This window comes from Lepisosteus platostomus, chromosome 11, assembly GCF_059453375.1.
Source record: "Lepisosteus platostomus isolate fLepPlt1 chromosome 11, fLepPlt1.hap1, whole genome shotgun sequence".
Taxonomy (NCBI): domain Eukaryota; kingdom Metazoa; phylum Chordata; class Actinopteri; order Semionotiformes; family Lepisosteidae; genus Lepisosteus; species Lepisosteus platostomus.
This window is the reverse complement of record NC_142621.1, coordinates 25,433,502-25,453,241: the sequence shown is the minus strand read 5'-3', so window position 1 is coordinate 25,453,241 and position 19,740 is coordinate 25,433,502. Positions and strand designations below refer to the sequence as shown.

At 38.2% G+C, this 19,740-nt stretch overlaps 2 protein-coding genes and 1 long non-coding RNA gene across 6 annotated transcripts in view; 2 read left to right on the top strand and 1 right to left on the bottom strand.

Moving 5' to 3' along the window:
* The window catches only part of LOC148652233 (acyl-CoA-binding domain-containing protein 6-like), a 259,679-nt gene extending 258,310 nt beyond the window's left edge, over positions 1-1,369 (top strand). Inside the window, exon 4 of the mRNA XM_088597566.1 lies at positions 1,039-1,369. The gene's annotated coding sequence lies outside the window, so the exon portion shown is untranslated. The remainder of the gene's footprint in view (positions 1-1,038) is intronic.
* Positions 1-19,740, bottom strand: part of LOC148652231 (acyl-CoA-binding domain-containing protein 6-like) — a 56,926-nt gene that overhangs the window by 33,575 nt on the left and 3,611 nt on the right. Inside the window, exons 3-4 of one of the 4 annotated variants that reach the window (XR_015925026.1) lie at positions 12,149-13,299; positions 10,252-10,488 (exon numbers count right to left, since the gene is read on the bottom strand). The exons of 1 other annotated variant lie outside the window; for it this stretch is intronic. The gene's annotated coding sequence lies outside the window, so the exon portion shown is untranslated. 2 more of the 4 variants (XR_015925028.1, XR_015925027.1) reach the window with 2 other exon arrangements.
* On the top strand, positions 13,322-19,136 carry LOC148652232 (uncharacterized). The gene is made up of 4 exons (XR_015925036.1): positions 13,322-14,416; positions 15,276-15,416; positions 17,918-18,054; positions 18,744-19,136. It is a non-coding gene; the product is annotated as an uncharacterized LOC148652232 (long non-coding RNA).

Here is a 19,740-nt window from a genome sequence, read left to right as displayed (position 1 = left end):
CGGTCAACCCATCACATACCGCGGTATTTTGCATCATCTCGCGTCACGATGCGCGATGACGTAGCCAATTACCCCCGGTACGTGCCTGTGCCGCGCACTTTGAATGGCTGCATCTGTAAATCCAGGGTACAACGTCTATGATTTTTTTGTCATAAAGAAATTACTATTGGATTTGAAAGTTTTTTTTTCCTTTCAATAGTTAGTTTTGAAACGATTCACCAGAATGTATTCTTGAGGAGAGTAATGTTTGTGAGATGCTTGCCTTGCCTCGCTTCTTTTAGTCAACTGTTGACTCTTTGTCAACTGCTGCAGTTCAGTTCTACAGAGCTCTGCTGGTTTAAAATGCAGAAAATGAGCTCTAATCGCATAAGATTATTCCAGTTTTGCCACAATGCTCATGTCAAACATGGGCGACCCCTAAAAACAAGAGCTATTTTCGCTTTGAAGGCCACTACATCACCTAGAAATGATCAAGGCTGCTTGACCCTTCTTCTCTTGCCACAGGTTCTGTTCATCTCCCAGAAGCACCGGTGCACCCACAGACTGGCAACAGACACTAGTATTGTTTAAGTGCCCTTTTTATTTTCTAGTGATCTCAACAGTTAACACTGTCCAACACCCAGGACACATTGTACAGTGTCACAGTTCTAGAGCAGTATACAGTATGTAATACTCTTTTATGTGTTTTTGGAATCATACAGGTTTATTCTGTATAAGCTGCCAGACCACGATGAAGGAAGAGGTCTGCGATACCTCTACATGGATGACCATACCAATGGCTGGGTATATGGGAAGAAATTGGTGAATGACTCCAAGAGTGCAATGGGGCAGACTTTGCAGCCTTTTTTGTCCTACATTATAAAAAGGTAAGAAACCTTTATTTATAATCTGTCATCTCCCAGAATGTGAGGTAAGGATGTACATTATCTTTTCGTCTGTTTATTTTCACAGGTTTCTCCTATAATTCAGAAGCCTTTTGTGCAATACAAATACAAATATAAACTTTGTATTGGTATTTTTTATATTCCTTCCTAAAAGACTGTGGACATTGGGTATCTTCTATACAACGATCAACCTCCAAAGTCATTTAAACCTGCTCCTTCATCTTTTGGACACAGCAAAGGTAAGTAACATTTTATAATGTACAAGACAGAAGGACACAGAAAATGGGGGGGAAAAAAACATCATAGACAACACAACAAACAATATAATTGTATCTGCAAAGGAACAAGTAATAGGTTTATTCCATGCTGAAAAAAAGAAGAAAGAGAACACAACGTTTCGGCCGTGGAGCCTTCTTCAGGTGTGACACGGATGCTAAAACGGGCACAGTAAAGACATTTACTGTAAATCTTTCTACGACCGACCAACGGACCACGAGTGCCCCTTTCGGTCAACCAATCAAGTACTGATGATGTTTTTTTGCGTCATCGATGCGCAACGCCGTAGCCAATTACCTCCGGTACATGTCTGTGCCGCGCACTTTGAATGGCTGCGTCTCTATGGCTACTGAATATATGGCTTTATTCACTCATTCTCTCATTCATAGTCATGGCCTACACTATCTTGGTCTACATACATCAAAAACTTTTTAAAGATACAACAGATAGAAAATCAAGGTACTGTATATTTATATACAGCCACTACATTTTTTAACTTGTACTTCATAGCAACTAAAATGTTTATACACTATTAAATGATTTGATTTGATTTCCTTCTTAACTTGATTTTCACTGTCTTCAGGCTCCGTTGATAAATCACACGCAGCAGACAAAACATCCATGACAGACTTTACAAGCAAGCTGGAAAGCTGATTAATTGCATCATGGTACATCTGTGAACTGGGCACTGATGGTGCAGTACTTTTCTGTGGTCTGTGATCCTTGGCAGTCAGAGACATTTTCTCTGAAATCCTTTGGGAAGACTTAAATTCCGTATTTGTATCACACTCTTGAAAAAGTGAAACATCTTTCTCATTTGTGTGAAAAGTTGGAGAATCTGGAAAACTGAGGCACTGCTTCAACAGCCTTTTCACTGATTTCTCAGTAAATGAATACAACAACTGCATAGAAAGCTCCGAGGACTTTGGATGGGATAAATCCTGAACTACTAGACGGCTCGTTAAAGTTGGATCTGAATTAGATTTGTGAGCTGTGCCCAATTGTACTGTAATTCCTGATTTCAAAATTAAATGGAAAACATTTTTGACATTTTCTTCTGAAAATACACGCAGAGATCCACTCGAGACAAGTTGTTCCACTTTCCTTTCAATAGGACTCATTGTAGAACTCTCTGTGGAGGTCCTGACTTGGTCCTTAGGCTCTTCTGAAACCCTTGTCTGCAGTGGGGGGAGATTGTGCTTTGCTGTGGCTCCTGGTACTTGAGATGCACAGGACGCCTCTTCAGCTGAAAGCTTTTCAATGTTCAAGTTAACATTATTGGAATGGGTATGAAATGCTATATTCTCAGTGACGAGACCAGCAACACGCCAAACACGGGACCGGGGAACTTGATTGCTTTTACGTGTCAATTCATTTTCTTGTTCTGCTGTAGTGTAGGTTGATCCTGAAGCTTTGATGAAGCATCAGTCAGGACTCTATAGGGAGTGTCCTGACTCATGACTTCTGTGTCATCTGTATAAGAATCAATCACCATCCCAGGCACATTTATGGGTGGGAAACGTTGAACAGAATATTCTCTACGGTTACTTTTAGTGTACTCTTTATGGACAGTGTCTTCTGCACTAGACATCCTGTCTTTCCCATATTGTTCACCAGAGAGGTGCATTGTTTCATAATCTGGCTTTAAGACCACATCTGAAACTTTAAGATTTTCAAATGTAGATAAAACAGAATCCACCAGTTCACTTGCTTAAGGGTTTCTTCTGAGGGTTTTGCTTTGCTCCTGAGCAACATCCTTTGTCATCCCTATTTATTTCACTCCTGATTGTTTGCAATATCTGACTGCCAACATCCTTGGCACAGATGATTAAATTTGCCTGATTTTCCTGAGTAGTCCTGCTTTGCCTTGAGAAATCAACGTTCATTAACACACCTAAAGGTTCTGAATCTTCACTAAGATGCTTACGGGGTGCCGAGTTTGGTACTGACATGCTTTTCTTAGTCAAGTGTGGTTCACTAAAGCTCAGGTGTGAAACCTGGACTGAAGGAGGAAACATCTCAAGTGAATCTGCTGATCTCTGCTCTTTAGCAGATAAAACTTTCCTTGCTTTGAACAAAGACAGGCTCTTCTGATTCCAAAAGTGTTTCAGTTTGTTCTTCACAGTTTTGAAGAGTTCCTCAGTCATTGTCCTAAGGTGCTCAGCTGTTCTAGTATCAGTTTTAATTTCTGATGTTCCTGGTAACAGGGCTGTATCACAACTTTCTCATTTAACTTTGTAGTCTGTTGAGAAAGAAATCTTCTAAATGCATGTAGCGTAATGTAGTCTTTCTTAAACATCATCAACAATATCTGAAGCCAGTTCAGTGTTTTGCACATGAGAAGAAGAGTCTGAGGACATTGCTTCTTGAGCATGTTTTGTTGCATCCAGTGTTTTACATACATCATCAGCTGTACTGTTTGGTTGCTCAGGGAGATGGGCAAGTCCAGAAGATATATATTTTGCAGCTGCTTTTTCAATAATTTCACTTATTATCCTTGTTGCTGTACTATGGAATACAGAGCTGGAGGTCCTCAGCATCTTCTCTGACCCTTCACTTTCTGCATCTGATTTAATGCTCTGTCCAGAAGGTACTCCAAAACTGAAGTAACAACCTCTCTAGCCAGAAGGCTTTCATCTGAAGCCTTCTTTGCCACTGTTGTGCAATAAATCTCCTGGTCTAACTCTTTTTTTCATTGCTTCACAAATGGCTCCAGCAGTTTCTACTGTATAGGTGCACAAATCTGAAATATCTGACACAGAATCAGAAAACACTGAATTTGTTGGTGAAGAGCAGACACTTGAGCTCTTTGCATTGCTTTGAGCACGAGAACTGGAACTAGATACATCTTCTTCAGTCTGGGTGAGTAAAGATTTGAGCTTTCCAAATATAGTCCTTCCAATGCCTTTTGCAACTGAACTAAAGTCAAAAGTATGATCAATGGATCCTGTTTCTGTGCTGCCTCTAGAAGTTTGAGGAGCAGCAGCAACATTTTTTTTATTTTATTTATTTTTAGAGAACAAAACCAAACCATTTTACATATGAACATCCATTATTCAGCCTTACATTGCAGGCACAAATTCCTGTTTGTTCCCCTAATTTTTACAATTATATAACTTTTTAACAAAACTATATACATTCAAAAGAAGGAAGATGTATACATTTATGAATATGAAAAGGAAGTAGACTATATAAATGTATCTTATTACATTTCAGTTATTCTGTATCTCAACAAAATCTGACCTTAAAGGTTTAATGTACTGAACCCATCTAAACCAATATTTGACCATTTTTTTCATTTGTAATTTTAGAGAAAATGTTATTTTTTCCATTAGATATATTTCTTTTATTAATTCAATCCAATCATTCATTGGTAGATCTGTGAGAAGCCACTTTCTTGTTATAGCTTTCTTCCCTGCTGATATAAGGACTCCAAACAAATATTCATCCGTTCCCCTCCAATCAAAATCCAGTTTACCAAAATATAAAGCCTCAAATGTAAAGGGTACATTCCTTTCAAATATAGTTTCCAGGGCCTCATGTAATTCATTCCAGAAAAGCCTTATTTTAGGGCAGTTCCAGAATATATGCCAATGATTACCTTGGTTTCCGCACTGTCTCCAACACTTAGCGTTTTCCTCAGTATGGTGCGCCTTCTGACCCGGAGTAATGAAAAATCGAACAATGTTTTTCCAGCAAAACTCTCTCCATAAATGCCACTCTTCATTCGAAATTCTAACTTCACTTTCTTTCACCCATTTATCTTTTATATTCTCTGTAGAATATGATTTCTTTTCCATAAAACTTTTATATAATCTAGATTTAATACCTTTGCCTAATTCTGATTTGTAGGCTTCTATAACTATTTTCACTACTCCATCATTAACAATATCTAAATCTCCCCTTAAAATCTCCTTATTAAAATAATGGCTACAAACTGAAAACTTTGTAGCTGATTCTTATCCATTATATTACAAAATGCAGTTATTCCTTTTGTAATCCAAAATTTAAATCTATTATCCAATTTATTTGGTTTAAACTCTGTATCATAGGCGCACCATCTGAGTATCTTCATTGCCTCACCTAAATTATACTCTTTTGTGATCATATTCAATGTCCTTAATTGAAACTTTATCCATGGATTGAATATTTTTTCAGTAATTTTGTCTAGATTTCTATTACCTAATAGTGCCTGAATTGGGGGGCTATTTACAAGGGACAATTCAATATCTTTCCATCTGGCTTGATATTCTGGATTACAGGAATTAATGAGAGGTTTAACCTGAGATGCATAATAATAATCTTTTAAATATGGTAAAGCCATACTCCCTTTATCTTTTGAAAGTTGCAATGTTTTGAAACTAATTCTAGATTTTCTCCCCTCCCAAATAAACCTAGAAATCATCTTATCCCATTCTGAAAATTGTTTTGTAGAGAGTTTTACAGGGAGAGCTTGAAATAGAAAGAGTAACCGAGGCAGTAGACTCATTTTTACAGATTCAACTATAATACCGAAATATCTTTTGGTAAATAGACTCCTAAATATCTCATTGAACTTTGGGTCCCACTTAAGGTGGTATTTGCCTTTTAATAAATCAGGAGGGTTGTAATTAAAAGTTAGAATTTGTGTTTTTTGAACATTTAACTTATAGCCTGCCAGCAAGCCAAAGCTATCTAAGAGTTTCATTACTTCTAGAAATGAACTAGTGGGATCCTCCAGATATAATAAAACGTCATCTGCGTACAGTGCTATATTTTTGCTCATTACCTTGTGTAGTTATACCTTTTATTTTGTTATTTTGTCGTATCCACTGGGCTTGTGGCTCTATATATAGAGCAAAAAGGAATGGAGATAAAGGGCAGCCTTGTCTAGTCCCTCTTTCTAAAGTTATTCTATCGGATAAATAACCATTTATTTTAATTCGTGCTGTTGGTCTATCATATAAAGTTTGAATACCTTTAATAATATTTTCACAAAACCCAAACCTACCTAAAACCCTATAAAGGTATTTCCAACTAACAGAGTCAAAAGCTTTCTCAGCATCTAGGCTCATCAAAGAAGCTTCTAAATTATGTTGCTGAATATGGTTCATGATATGCAATGTGCGTCGAATGTTATCATGGGTTTGTCTATTTTGAATAAACCCTGTTTGATCATAGTGTATCAAATGAGGGAGAATCTTTTCAATTCTTTTAGCCAGTATTGCTGTATACATTTTATAATCCACATTAAGGACTGAGATTGGTCTGAACGATCCACAATCCAATCTATCTTTCCCCTCCTTAGGGATAACTGAGATGATAGCCTCTCTCCATGATGGGGGCATTTTCCCATCAATTAATACCGAATTACAAGCAGAAAGAAGATTTGATATCAATTCAGCTCGGAAGGTTTTATACCATTCTGAATTAAAACCATGAGTTCCAGGTGATTTATTAGCTCTGAGGCTCGTAATCACTGAATTCAGTTCTTCTCGTGTTATAGTCGTTTTTAATATATTATTTGGATCTTCCGTAAGAGTTGGTAAACTGAGAGATTCCAGAAAAGTATCCATCTTTTCTTCACTTTCTGAATGGGGTTGTGTATATAATTTTCTGTAAAAATGTGTTAAAGTGTTTTGAATTTCTTCCCATTTATATAATACACCATTACAGTTCTGGTCCCTTATTTTATCTATTGTATTATCGGTCTGTTTTAATTTTCTTGCCAACAGCTTTAGTGATTTTGACCCTGATTCATAATATTTTTGTCAATTAAATATATATTTTTTTCAATTTCCTGTGTATATAAGACATCTATTTTGTTTCTTTATTTCTTTCATGATTTGTGAATCCTGTTTTTCTTGATGTTTTTTCTCCAACTCTTTTAACTTTATAGTCAGATGATATAATTGTAGTTGCTTTACCTTCTTCTTATGACTACTCAGAGCAATAATTTCCCCCCTTATAACTGCCTTTAATGTATCCCATATCATCTCTGGTCTCACTTCCCCATTATCATTCTCCTCCAAAAATCGTTTTATTTCTTGTTTTATCTGTTCTTTACATTGTGGATTGTTCAACAGACTTGAGTTCATCCTCCATGTTGTATTTTCCCGATTACTTAATCGTATGGACAATGACATAGGAGCATGGTCTGAAAAATTACTTCTACCAATATCACAATCTTGGATCCTATGTCTATCTCTCTTGTGTATAAAAAAAATAATCAATCCTTGAATATTCCAAATGAGGGAAGGAATAGTGAGTGTAATCCCACCCACTTGGATAGAAATCTCTCCAAAGATGTATTATTCCCATTTCCCCCATCAGTACATTAATCTTTTTATACAGTGACTAATCTCTCTGAGAAGGTATATTTGTAGAATCAAGCCTGGGGTTAAGACGCACATTCCAATCATCACCACAAATCAGTACCCCTTGTGCATTAACCATCAAATCGACCATTTTTTAATAAAAATTAAAATCACTACCAGGTGGAGCATATACATTAAGTAATATTAGTAATTCCCCTTCAATTTTTCCCAATACTAATACATATCTCCCCTCCTTATCTTTAACTTCTGTAAGCAACTCAAATTGAACCTTTTGAGACATCAGTATAGCCACTCCTCTCCTATGGCCAGATTTATATGAGGAGAAATAGATTTTTGAGAAACCCATTCTCCTTAATTTCTCATGTTCCAATACACTCAAATGTGTTTCTTGTAAAAAAGCAATATGAGCCCCTTTCTTCATTTTAGACAAAATCTTACTCCTCTTAAGAGGGTTAAGCACTCCATTAACATTAAATGTAACTATTGTAAGGTCTTGCTTGGACATACTTTATGTAAATGGTAAAACTTTCAAAATCTCTCCCATACAACATATGTTTCATATTGTTAAACATCCTCTTCCTATAATTTTTTTCTAATAATGCACCACAATCAAAAAACACAATAAACAAAGACATTAACCAAACAATCTTAAACAATACTGTATCCATCTGCGTCTCTTTCAGAGTACTTTCTTCCAACTGTGCGGTTCTTTTCAAACGAACCCTATGTGGGCTTCTCTCCGTTAGGGAAATCCTCCTTCTCCTCTGGAGGAGGGCCCTTAAGTAGGGGGCGGTGGCAAATCCGAACTTATATGATAAAGAGAAAAAAAAAGGAGTGTAACCAGAAAAATAAAAAGTCACCAAGAATCTGTCGTAATCACCAAGTATCTGTCCCGACATGTACAAATTCTCTTAAAACATGGCAGGAAACTTATTTTTTTTTAAAAACCCTTAACTATTAAATCACGACCAACTCACTATCAAATTTCTTCAATCTTGCGAGGGGGGTCTTCTCCTGAAACTCTGTAATTTCTCCTGATATTGCTGTTTTGAGGAATGGTCTTTCCCAGGACCACCCCGTCTTCCAGCCTTCTGACAAGTAAACAGTCGCTTGATGCTGCTGAATGGTATAGGCAGGTGCCGTCTTCGTAAAACACCCGCAACCTCACTGGAAATGGAGTCTGAAATTTAATTTTCGGCGATTTCAGCTCCTTTTTTACTTCAGAATATTCCATACGTTTTTTTAGTACTGTCGGGGGGTAATCATTATCACCCTAAAAGTGTTTGTTATTGTGGAAGAGTTCTTTCTTTTGCCAAGCTTTACGCAACACTAACTCTTTTATCTTGTAGCTTAAAAACGTGGCGACAATGGAGCGCGGTTTGGCGTCAGGGCCTTTAGGTCTCGGCGCTAACGCTCTATGCGGCCTTTCAATTCCCAGTTCCACGTCCTTCGGTAAATCAAGTTCCCCCCTAGCAGATTTTCAAGGAAGGTGACCATGCAGCGACCCTCCGATTCTTCGGGGATTCCGTAAATCCAAATGTTTTCTCTGCGCGATCTTCCTTGCTGGTCTGTTAATTTAGTTTCTAAAGTAATTTGTCGTTGCAAGAGTTGCTTTATCGCAGTTTCTCTTGTTAAGACCCTTGTTTCCACTTCTTCGATTCGTCCCTCTGCTTTATCCAGTCTCTTATTAACCTTGCTCAGCTCCTGTTTAATATCCATAAGCTGCTCTTTATTATCCCATCTGAAGTCTCTAAGTTCGTATAATATTTTCTGAAGACTGGCGTCTGCGCCATCTTGTTCAGAGTCCGTTGAGCTACTTCGACTATGGTCCGAAGTTGCAATTTCGACATTTTCCACGGTCGTTAGTTTTCTCCTGCTTCTCCTGACAGCCCCTTCAGCCATAGTTATTATTTTGTCAAACGTAATGTAGAAAAAAAAAACTTTTTCAGGGCTTTATTACAAAGTTGCTGGGAGATCCGTATTTATGCTGCCTTTCCCATCCACAGCAGGTCAGCAGCAACATTTTTATTGGATTCTTGCAGATATTTATTTGTTTCAATACAATTCAGTACAAACAAAACATTTTCAAAAACAGAATTTACAATGTCCTTGGCAATAACAGTGACCCTATTGTTGGGAATCTGAGATTTTGGACTTCTTTTTTCCAAAATGGAGATTTCTGCAGCTTCTGGGAGCAATAATGACTCTTGAGTTACTCTCATATAAGTTGTTACCCGCAGGGGTGAAATCCCGCTTTGTTTTTCAACGATCTGAGAGACTATCTGTTCAGCAATTTCAATGATTTTGGCTTTAGAGATCCCAAAAGCAATATCACTGTTTGCTCTTTTCATTCCCACACTTGATTCCGAGGAGTGAGACTTTAATTTGAAAGATGGGGAGCTACTGCCATTTGTTCTTTTCTTAGTCACTTTTGCCTCATCTCTCTCATTCTGCAGGGCATCAGGACTCTGAAGAAGGTAGTTCTTCTCCACAGATAGCAGTGTACCTTACCTGTCCATATAAACTCTTCTCAATCACCTTCCTTTCACTAAACAACATTATGATAAAAATTAATGTGTGACATTGTTACTACATGGCCAAAATACTAACTAGATTTTGCAATATTAAACAATGGTGACTAATTAACAATATATAGGCATCTTTTCTAGTGGTAGAACAATTAATCTATTTTAAAGCACATTCCTGTGTAAAAAAGATGGCCTCCTAACCATGATGTTGTGGGAAATCCTACATCCAAGGAGCAGGACACAGTCTTTGTGGATTCAGTTGTTTTATTGAGCTCAATAATAACATCAACGCGCGTTGGGTCTGCCCCGCAGGACAGACGAACCACAAGGGTTTCCCAGCTCTTATATACAGTATGATCTCAGGAAGTTGTTTTGTTTCATAGCTTCATGTGTATTCGTCTTGCCCTTTGATATGTAGCATGAGTTGACCGGTTGGTCCTGTCTGAAGTCCTGTCCTTTGATGCGTAGCTGTAATTGTTGGAGCTGCTTAAGAAATGTTAAAACACCCGACATATTACACAATGTGCCTGAACCAACACTGTAGTGTTGAATACAGATATATATATATATTTTCCATCAATGATATATATATATAAGTGTTTTTCTACTTCAATGATTATGTACGTACTTTTTCAATTTACCTACTGGATGTCTAAAACTTGCTTAGGTTTTTAACTTTAATATGAGAGACTTATAAAATAAAAATCACCACAACAAAATAGGACATTGGAAATTATAAATCTTTAACTTCAAACTGCAACTGTTCCATAACACTTTAGCAAGTATGGTACAATCGTGTTCCTATGTGAAGAAAGATCACTGGTAGTTAACATCATTGTGTTTTCAACAACAACTACTTGGTCAGGCGCAATGTATCTAACCAGTTTCATACTGGGTACTTCATAATTGACACATAACAAATACAGTTAAATTCAGAAAATAAATAATAAGTCTATATTGAAATGTGCAGAAATATGTCATGTTTATGTTTGTACCCTGTTAACTTCATAGAGATTAGACCTTAGAGAATTTAAAGATTCTGTGAAACACGCAGTTTGACCAGAGGATCCCAAACTTTTCCATACAACTGTATGTTGCTGCTGCATCATTCAGGACAAAGCCCAAAATGCGTTTCCAACACATTTGATGACTTAGTGTTACTTAGTTGTTACTGCCCTCTGGTGGTTGTTGATAGAAACATAACATCCATTCAAACACGACCAGACATTTCTCCCACTGTCAATACTTCAGCAAAACTTCACATTTTATACCGGTGCCACAACATGTTGTTAGTTATTATGATAGAAATGTGTTTTAATATGACTAATATATTACTGTTGTAATGCAGTATGATCAGAGTTATACATAAGTACAATACAACAGTTTATTTTTGCGAAGGTTCAGTTAGTGTATTTTGACTGCTGCTCTAGTCATTGTCAATATCAATATTCAAAGTCAATGTTCTAGTCATTACAACAAAGCCAGTCTATGGTAAACTATATCTAGGATTTGGAAAAATGCACATGAGCTAACACGAAAATGTGCACATGTACTGTACTGTTAACAGACTGATTCATGCATTCGCAAAGAGAGAAAAAGCAATTTAACGAACGCAGCTGGGGAAGTGAGCTCAAAATAGAAAACAGTTCCTCTTTAAACATTTACACATCACCATACTTAAATGATTAAAATAAAAACTTTCTGTAAGCACTGATGCTTAACATACCACAACTGCAGCATGTAGGACTTACCCATCAGACAGCTGACTGATCAGAGGGACTTCATGAAACCAGTTGGAATCGGTAGTCACCTCTTCAGTGGAGTCAGGTGAAATATGAACTGACCCAAGAGAAAAGAATTATTGTCGCATTAGAATTCTCATGGCATGCATAAAAAAGTGATCAATCCAATTAACATCCAAAAAAGGCAGAAAACATGTATTTATTCATAGATAAAATTAGGATGCTGATTAGGGTTTATTTATCTGTTTACCCATATAATTTAAACAAATTCTACAGTTCTGTAATCAGTAGTAAACCTGAAGGTGTTGTCAACCTGCATCATTCCCTCTGGCCAACAAACTAAAACACATTAAATTGTGAACTAAATCTCAGTTGTATCACCATTGGATCTAGAAGCTTACCCTGTTTTCCAGACTGAAGAATCTCATTAAAATATTGCCTTTTTATTCTGTCTTGCATTTCTCTTTCAAAATCCTTCCTTTCCTGTAAACTCTCATTTAGCTTTTGCTGCTGGAGAGCAACCTTCCTTTTATAGAATTAAAAATGCCTGAGAATGACAGAAAACCTTTCACAAGTGGCTATTCTTTAAAGAAAAAGGAAAGCCTCTCAACAAAAGATGAAAAGGTCCATATCATTGTTGAACATCTTGTATTAAAAAGCACATGTTTTTCCATTACTCTAGTATTTAATGACAAATGAACTAGCTTGCAACCCAACATGTTGCTAGTAGAAAACTTCCCATCCATAAGGTCACAGTTTAATTTAGTATCAGACAGAAGCTGTTGGGCACCACTGAAATTCCAGCTCAAGTAAAAACTACAGGAGACTCCTGGAGTCTGGTCAGAGCTCAGAAGAAAGGCTGGGTCCGACATTACTTGGATGAAAGACTCTGTGTGTAGTTCAGAACCTTGCAGGCTGGGTATAAGAGATTGAAGCAACAATGTCTCTCCTCTAATGCTTAGGTAATGAAGAGGAGAGATCATCAACCACCCTCTTGGATCCTCTTGGGGAGATACCCCTGAGGGATACTTTAGAACAGCCAATTATGCAAAGCAGCATGTCTCTGGGATGTTACTTGGAATTAAAACCCACAACACGCAGAATAAATGGCAGGTGCCCAAGGCTGGAGATAAACCATGGGCTTTGGAGAGTCAGTGCTATAACCAAACACTACCAGAATATGGTGCTTTGGCACCTCTGTAGCATATCTTGGCATAACCACCCTAGAGTAGACACACAATATAAGAGGTGCCAACATACCATGCTCATTGTGGTCACTGAGGATCCAAAAAGTATTAGTTTAGGTTATTAATTTAAACCTATAGGTGGTCATCTTGGAAATACAACAAAATATAGCTGTAAGGTCAGTGTCAGGTCCGGAATTTGCATGAAGAAAAGTTCACCTTAAGAGGATGAATCCAAACATCCCTTACTCCAGTACCTTTTTGTGCCTTCTAGGTCTGGTCTCTTTCTTCAGCTGGGCCTGTCGCACCTCCCTCCGGGCATCTTCCTCTGTCCTCATCTGAAAAGCTCTCTCTCTGATTTTCCACATCTGTAGAGCCGTCAGTGAAAAGGGAAAGCAGATGACAAACAGCAGAAAGCTAGATTGTGTTAAGCACAAAACAGCTACGCTACTAGACATTTATATTTATATATGTCACCTGCTTATAGGTGGTACATTAAATATTTAGGATTCTGTTAGATCATGTGGAGCTGAATCTCTCCCCTTTTTACAATCTAGCAATTGAGGCCTTTGGGCATTTTTCAGCATATTACAGTAGGAGCATTCAGCAGCTGAATGTGGTCTGGGAAGCCAAAAGTAAAAATAACTGGGAAAATAACATACCATACAGCAATGTACAGTGAGAATGTGAAAAAAAAAACAAGAAACATGATTAAGCTGATGTAGAAAACCGATGAGGCTAAATACTATATATTGATAATGCTGATGATTTGAAAGCTGATAAATCAATGAAAGGGGTGAATAAACTATGTGTTTTAAAAGTGAGTTAAGCTATAGAGTGGAATGTGAAATGGAAATCTAATAAGTAAATTGATTCTTAAAATGTAGAGAGCTTTGCAAAAAATATATATTGGTGCTTTTAGAAAGTACATTTCAAGGATGTAACCGCTGACGTACGGGCAGAATTTTAGAAAACAGTGCATCAACAAAGTACGCCTTGTTTAGGTTACTTTAGAAGACAGTGTACCAAAACAATATATGCTGTCTGGGTCATTAGATTAGCTGAAAGTAACTGATAAACTTTGAAAAACAAATCTAGTGGTGCTTCTTCTTTCGTTTTATGATGTAATCTGTTTTGCCTTAGGGAAAGGGGAAGTGTTAGAAGGGACAAAGTGCTGAGCTTTCTCTTACAGCGCAACATCTTATTAAAACCCTGTACTGCTTGTAACAAATTGAGTCTCTGATGCACTTTGCAGAGTGGCAACAGGGCTCCCAATATTGCAATTTTTGAAATAAAGACCTTACTCAGGTGAGAACTCTCTCTTGTGGCTTCCTTGAAAATTAATATTTCCATGACAATTGTAAGATTCATAAAAGCATATGAAAAGTGTCTGAAGTCCAAGTGTGACGATACAGTAACATGATTCACTAAGGGTATCCACTCTGCAGAAATCTGTTCGGCTGGAAGAGGCGTATACAGTATAAGGTGAGAGAATTTTTTTAATTCGCATTATGCAACATAAATGCTTAATTATTTGTCAGAAAGACAACATCTTTTAAAACAGTTATGCTAGAGATCCTGTTATCTTTTGCTTGCTCCCCAATCATGCTGTATTTACAGAGGTGTCACAGAGTCACTTGCCAGAGTGGATATAAATGTCTCTAATCAGTTTAAGATGCAGAAGGAAACCAGCTATTAAAGATCTCCCATCCAGGTGATGACCAGGAGCAGCCCTGGGTCAAAATAAATCAAACTGTATTCTCATACCTCAGCCTGTCTGCTGTACTGCAGACCTTTCATACGCTGTATTTCACCACTGCATATCTCCTCTGTTTTCGGAGCTCCTGCCTGGTGCCTTCATAAACAACAACAGAAAAGAAAGCTTAATCCACAAGGCAAGGTCAAAATGTCAGACAGCAGCAGAGGAATTTGTGAATGTGGTATTTCCGTAGAGCAAATGCCAGCAGCCATATCACTCTGCAACTCACAACTGGCAGAGCCTGGTCAGTACCTGGATGGGAGACCTCCTGGGGAAAACTAAGGTTGCTGCTGGAAGAGGTGTTAGTGGGACCAGCAGGGGGTGCTCACCCTGTGGTCCATGTGGATCCTAATGCCCCAGTATAGTGACGGGGACACTATACTGTAAACAGGCACCGTCCTTCGGATGAGACGTAAAACCGAGGTCCTGACAGTCTGTGGTCATTAAAAATCCCAGGGCGAAAAGAGTAGGGGTGTAACCCCGGCATCCTGGCCAAATTCCCCATTGGCCCTTACCAGTCATGGCCTCCTAATAATCCCCATCTATGAATTGGCTTCATTACTCTGCTCTCCTCCCCACTGACAGCTGATGTGTGGTGATTGTTCTGGTGCACTATGGCTGCCGTCGCATCATCCAGGTGGATGCTGCACATTGGTGGTGGTGGAGGGGAGTCCCCATTACCTTAAAGCGCTTTGAATGGAGTGTCCAGAAAAGCGCTATATAAGTGTAATTAATTAATTAATAATAATAATAATAATAATAATAATAATAATAATAATAATAATATTATTTTAATACCCTGAATGTATGAAATGAGCACATGCTTGTTTTTAGCCTAGTCCTGCTGACAATCACATTGCTGGTCTGATCACCTGCAGGATACAAGAACTCCGTTTCTATAATATTTTATCTTTGAAGAACTGGCATCTGATTCATTTCCAGTAGTCTCTTTCATTACTTGACTGTCTGTTGGGAACTTAGTCCTGTGTTACTTAGTCCTTAGTCCTGTGTTTATTCTGCAGTCTGGTGAACAACAGGTTGTGAAATTAAGATCTATTTGATTAATTGTCTTTTATCCACCCTTTATCAGAAGGCTACTTATTCCTGTTTAAGGGTTTAGCTGACCAGGAGTCTATTCCAGAATCCCAGAGGTGTAACTCGGCATTAGTAGTATACTTGTCCTCTTGTAGGGTACATACACAAACACACAGGGCGATATAGACATTCCAGTGAACTGAACAAGCATGTGTTGAAGATGGAAGTTGAAGGGAATCACCCAAAGAAAGATTATGTGAAAGCAGGGAGAACACGCAAACCCCCTACATAAGGTGCACACGTCTGGAATCAAATTAAATGACCCCCAAACACGTTCACCAATTTTATTTCTAAAAAGATAACTTTCTGCATGATGATAAATGATGAATGCACCTTTGTGTTTATTAAAATATTATTCTAAATTATTTTTAAAAATGGTGTTATTTTTATGTAAGAACTGTTTCAATCAAACACTAACAAAAAATCAATATTTTAGGAAATGTTGGAAAAGGAAAAGATGGTTGAAAAGTATGGAAGCCCGTTTCCGCCAGGGAGTAAAAAAAACACGCTATGGTATCTCAGAATTGCGGCTTAGTATCTCACATTTGCGACTTCGAAATAGCCCATATTTCATTGTCTGTCCTTTTGTTATTGTAACAGATTCGGGTTCTAGGGCTTGTGCCCTCGCCGCTGTCGCAAATGTGAGATATAAAGTCGCAATTCTGAGTTGCTAAGTCGCAATTCTGAGATACCATAGCGCGTTTTTTTTACTCCCTGGCGGGAACGGGCTTCCATACTTTTCAACCATCTTTTCCTTTTCCAACATTTTCCAACACTTCCTAAAATATTGATTTTGTTTAGAAAAAGCCTAGAATGCAAGTGTAATCCTTACTTAAGGGGAGCCGGGTTTTAGAACTGGCTACAGTTGCTCACGGACATAGCGTTGGCTTTATGAACTACAACTCCCATAACGCACTACTCAAGTTTACGTCACAGTCCCTATTCTGCCTGGCTGTGGTGACCTCTAGCGGGTCCCTCTCAGTTCTGGCAGCTTTACCGTTGATCTTGTGCACTCACCGGCGTGCGCAAGAGGAACTCATACACGGCTCCCTTTTTTAAAGTTTATTTTCTAAAAAATAGAAGAAAATAAGGGAGCGTTTCCAGAAATACGTACAAGTCAGGTTTACAGCAGGCTGGTAGCAAGAGTCTGACTCCTACCCTCGTACATGTTGTTTTCCCCTGTTTACTATAACACCATTTAAACGCGACACAACATAACAACTCAACTCACTAAGAAATTAACTCACAACACACAGACAGTTTTCATCTAGCGACTTAACACAGTTAGCTAACGAAGTTCAATTTCGTCTCTGATAACCCGCAGAGCCCGAATACACTTTTGATACTCTTAAAACAAATATAAACGAGTAAACCTTAAACCGAAACTATGACATCAGTAAACATAAATTTACAGACCTTTTAAAAAAGCCTTATTACTTCAGATCTTACCTAACAAATTAGAAAGAACCATGGGAGAGAAAGTCAGGCGGACAGCAGGCTGGAAGCGAGGGTCTACCAGCCCGCACGAGGCGCTGTTCCCGATTCCCGTGCCCAGCTGCACATCACCTGGTTGCACAAGCTTGACTTTTCATTTTCATTACTATATTTTCAGGTTGTGTTTTTCATACCACTACCGAATAAAAAACATATTTTAGAGGAAGATGTCAGCTTGATTAAAAAATATTGCTCCTTAAGCCTAGTCCCTTACTGTACTAATTCTGCCACCTACTGGACAAGGTAATAAATAAAACAAGAAGAAAATCATAGAATATAACACCCACATTACAGGCCAGCCAAGTAAAGGGTGTAAGATGACCAGGGGAAGGGTCATTCATAACAGGTATTTTCAGAATGACCTAGTTAAAATACTAGATATGGACCCGAGCAAAATGGCTGCCAAAAAGAATCAGCTGACCCGTATATGGAAAGGGTCTACCCTGAGAAACAATGAGACACAGCTGAGCCGCATCAGGAACCGAAATATAAGTGCCCCGGAGGCAGTGAACAGGGTGGAAGTCGATAAGGTGAATGCGGTTTGGAGGAAGAGAGAAGAAAGAGGTTTATGTTAAAGATTGGACTAAGGAATAATGGACTACTGAAATGAGAAAAGGTTTATGGTTTTTGGATTGCAGATATTGGATAAGGATACATCGCGGATTGGCTTTATTACAGACTTTTGGAACTCGGATTAAGAGAGCGGATTACGGACTGGATTTGGAAGATAATTGGAGGAAGAAACGCCACGAAACTCAGGAAAGAAAAGTGTGGTGTGAGTACTTCTCTCATTTGCATAAACTTTCCCCCGGAGACACCACAAGGGATATCTGAAGGACTGAAAAGAAGTGCACTGATTGTCACATTATCTAAGGTTGTCTTTTAAAATGTACTTGTATTCCATTAATAGCATCTATTGCATTGTCCGAGAAAATTAGAAATTACTGTATGTAATTTGTTGGAATTGGGTTCCTATGAAAAAGACTTGTGAAGAAACCCAGCTGGGACTCAAAACCCTTGGTATCTCTTCAGAAGAAGAGAATGCAATGTGCCCCAAGCAGTATGATTTTCAAAACACAGATTTAGTACCAGAAAGAAAAAATTTGTAGCTATTTTATAAGAACCTTTCATCTTTTGTTTTAATTGTAATACAGTGTATTAAAATGCACGATGCTTTGGTTTTGGGAAGAGAAGGAATAGGAGGGAGAGAGGTAAGAAGGGAAAGCAAACAAAAGAATAGTCCAGAATAGGCTGTAGGCTGTAGAAAAAATGAGAATAGAATATGACGTATTCCAAGGAGAAGTCGGGGAAAAATAAGACCTTAAAAAGAAATCAGCCTATCGCTGTTTGCTGGGAGAATGGATGAATCCTGTCTAATGCTCAGCTGACACCCTGTTAAAAGCAATAAAAGACAATGTTAGTCCTCCGTGGTTAACCTACATTTATGCTGTTGCTTTAAAACAGATAACAATAGAAGAAGTGAATGACATGGCGGAGAATATAGTGGCGTGGGTGGGAGTGTCCATTATCAGAGTGCTGCTCCCAGCCATCTCCCTGTACGATGAAAAGAGGAGATGGAGAAGAGTCTCCTAATCACCTGCTGCAGATCTAATCACCTTGCCTCTGAATTGTGGATGGTGTTTTTGAATGTGTCAACTCTCCCTTGTCAGCAAATAAGCCAAGAAGAAAGAATTCCCACCCCAAAGACTGTGCGTCTTGGTCAATCTGCAGACTCAGAGACTGACAGTGAGATTTTACAGGTTATCTGTAAAAGCTTGAACCACTTTCACTGGATGTATTGAGTCAGTGTCAGTCTACAGTCTCCATATTAAATGAGATGTAAAGTCTCAAATTGCACTTAATGAGTATGTTTTCTTTAGTGTTTTAATGAGACTTTCTGGTAACAGAATGGATGTAGTGTTTTTTGCAATGGAATGCACAGCAGCACTGTTACAGAAGGATATACAAAAGGTAAAATGTACTGTAATATTGTGGTAAAATAGTTGATAGGTGAATGGATATGATTCAAAATTACAGTGGTTTCCAGTAGTAAAATTAGTGTTAAAAGGAAAGAATTCTCTGAAGGTTTTAATCCATCCATTTTCTAACTGCATTACCCAATACAGGGTTGCAGGGGAGCCAGAGTCATGATTTACCCTGAACTGGACCCCAGTCCATCACAGCGCACACTCACACCAGGGACAATTTTCACAAAAGCCAAATACCTGAAGACAACCCAAGCAAACACATGTAGAACATACAAGCCCCACGTCTGAGGATGAACTCATGGCCCCAGTGCTCTGAGACAGCACCACTGTGCCACTTTTTTTATGCTACTATATTCCAGTTAAATACCAGTGTTTACTGTTGCTTATTTTAGCCTGGAAGAGATACATTATGATTATTTGATACTGGCAAATATTCTTGTAGCGCAAGGAAAGCGGTGCAAACATATTTCCAC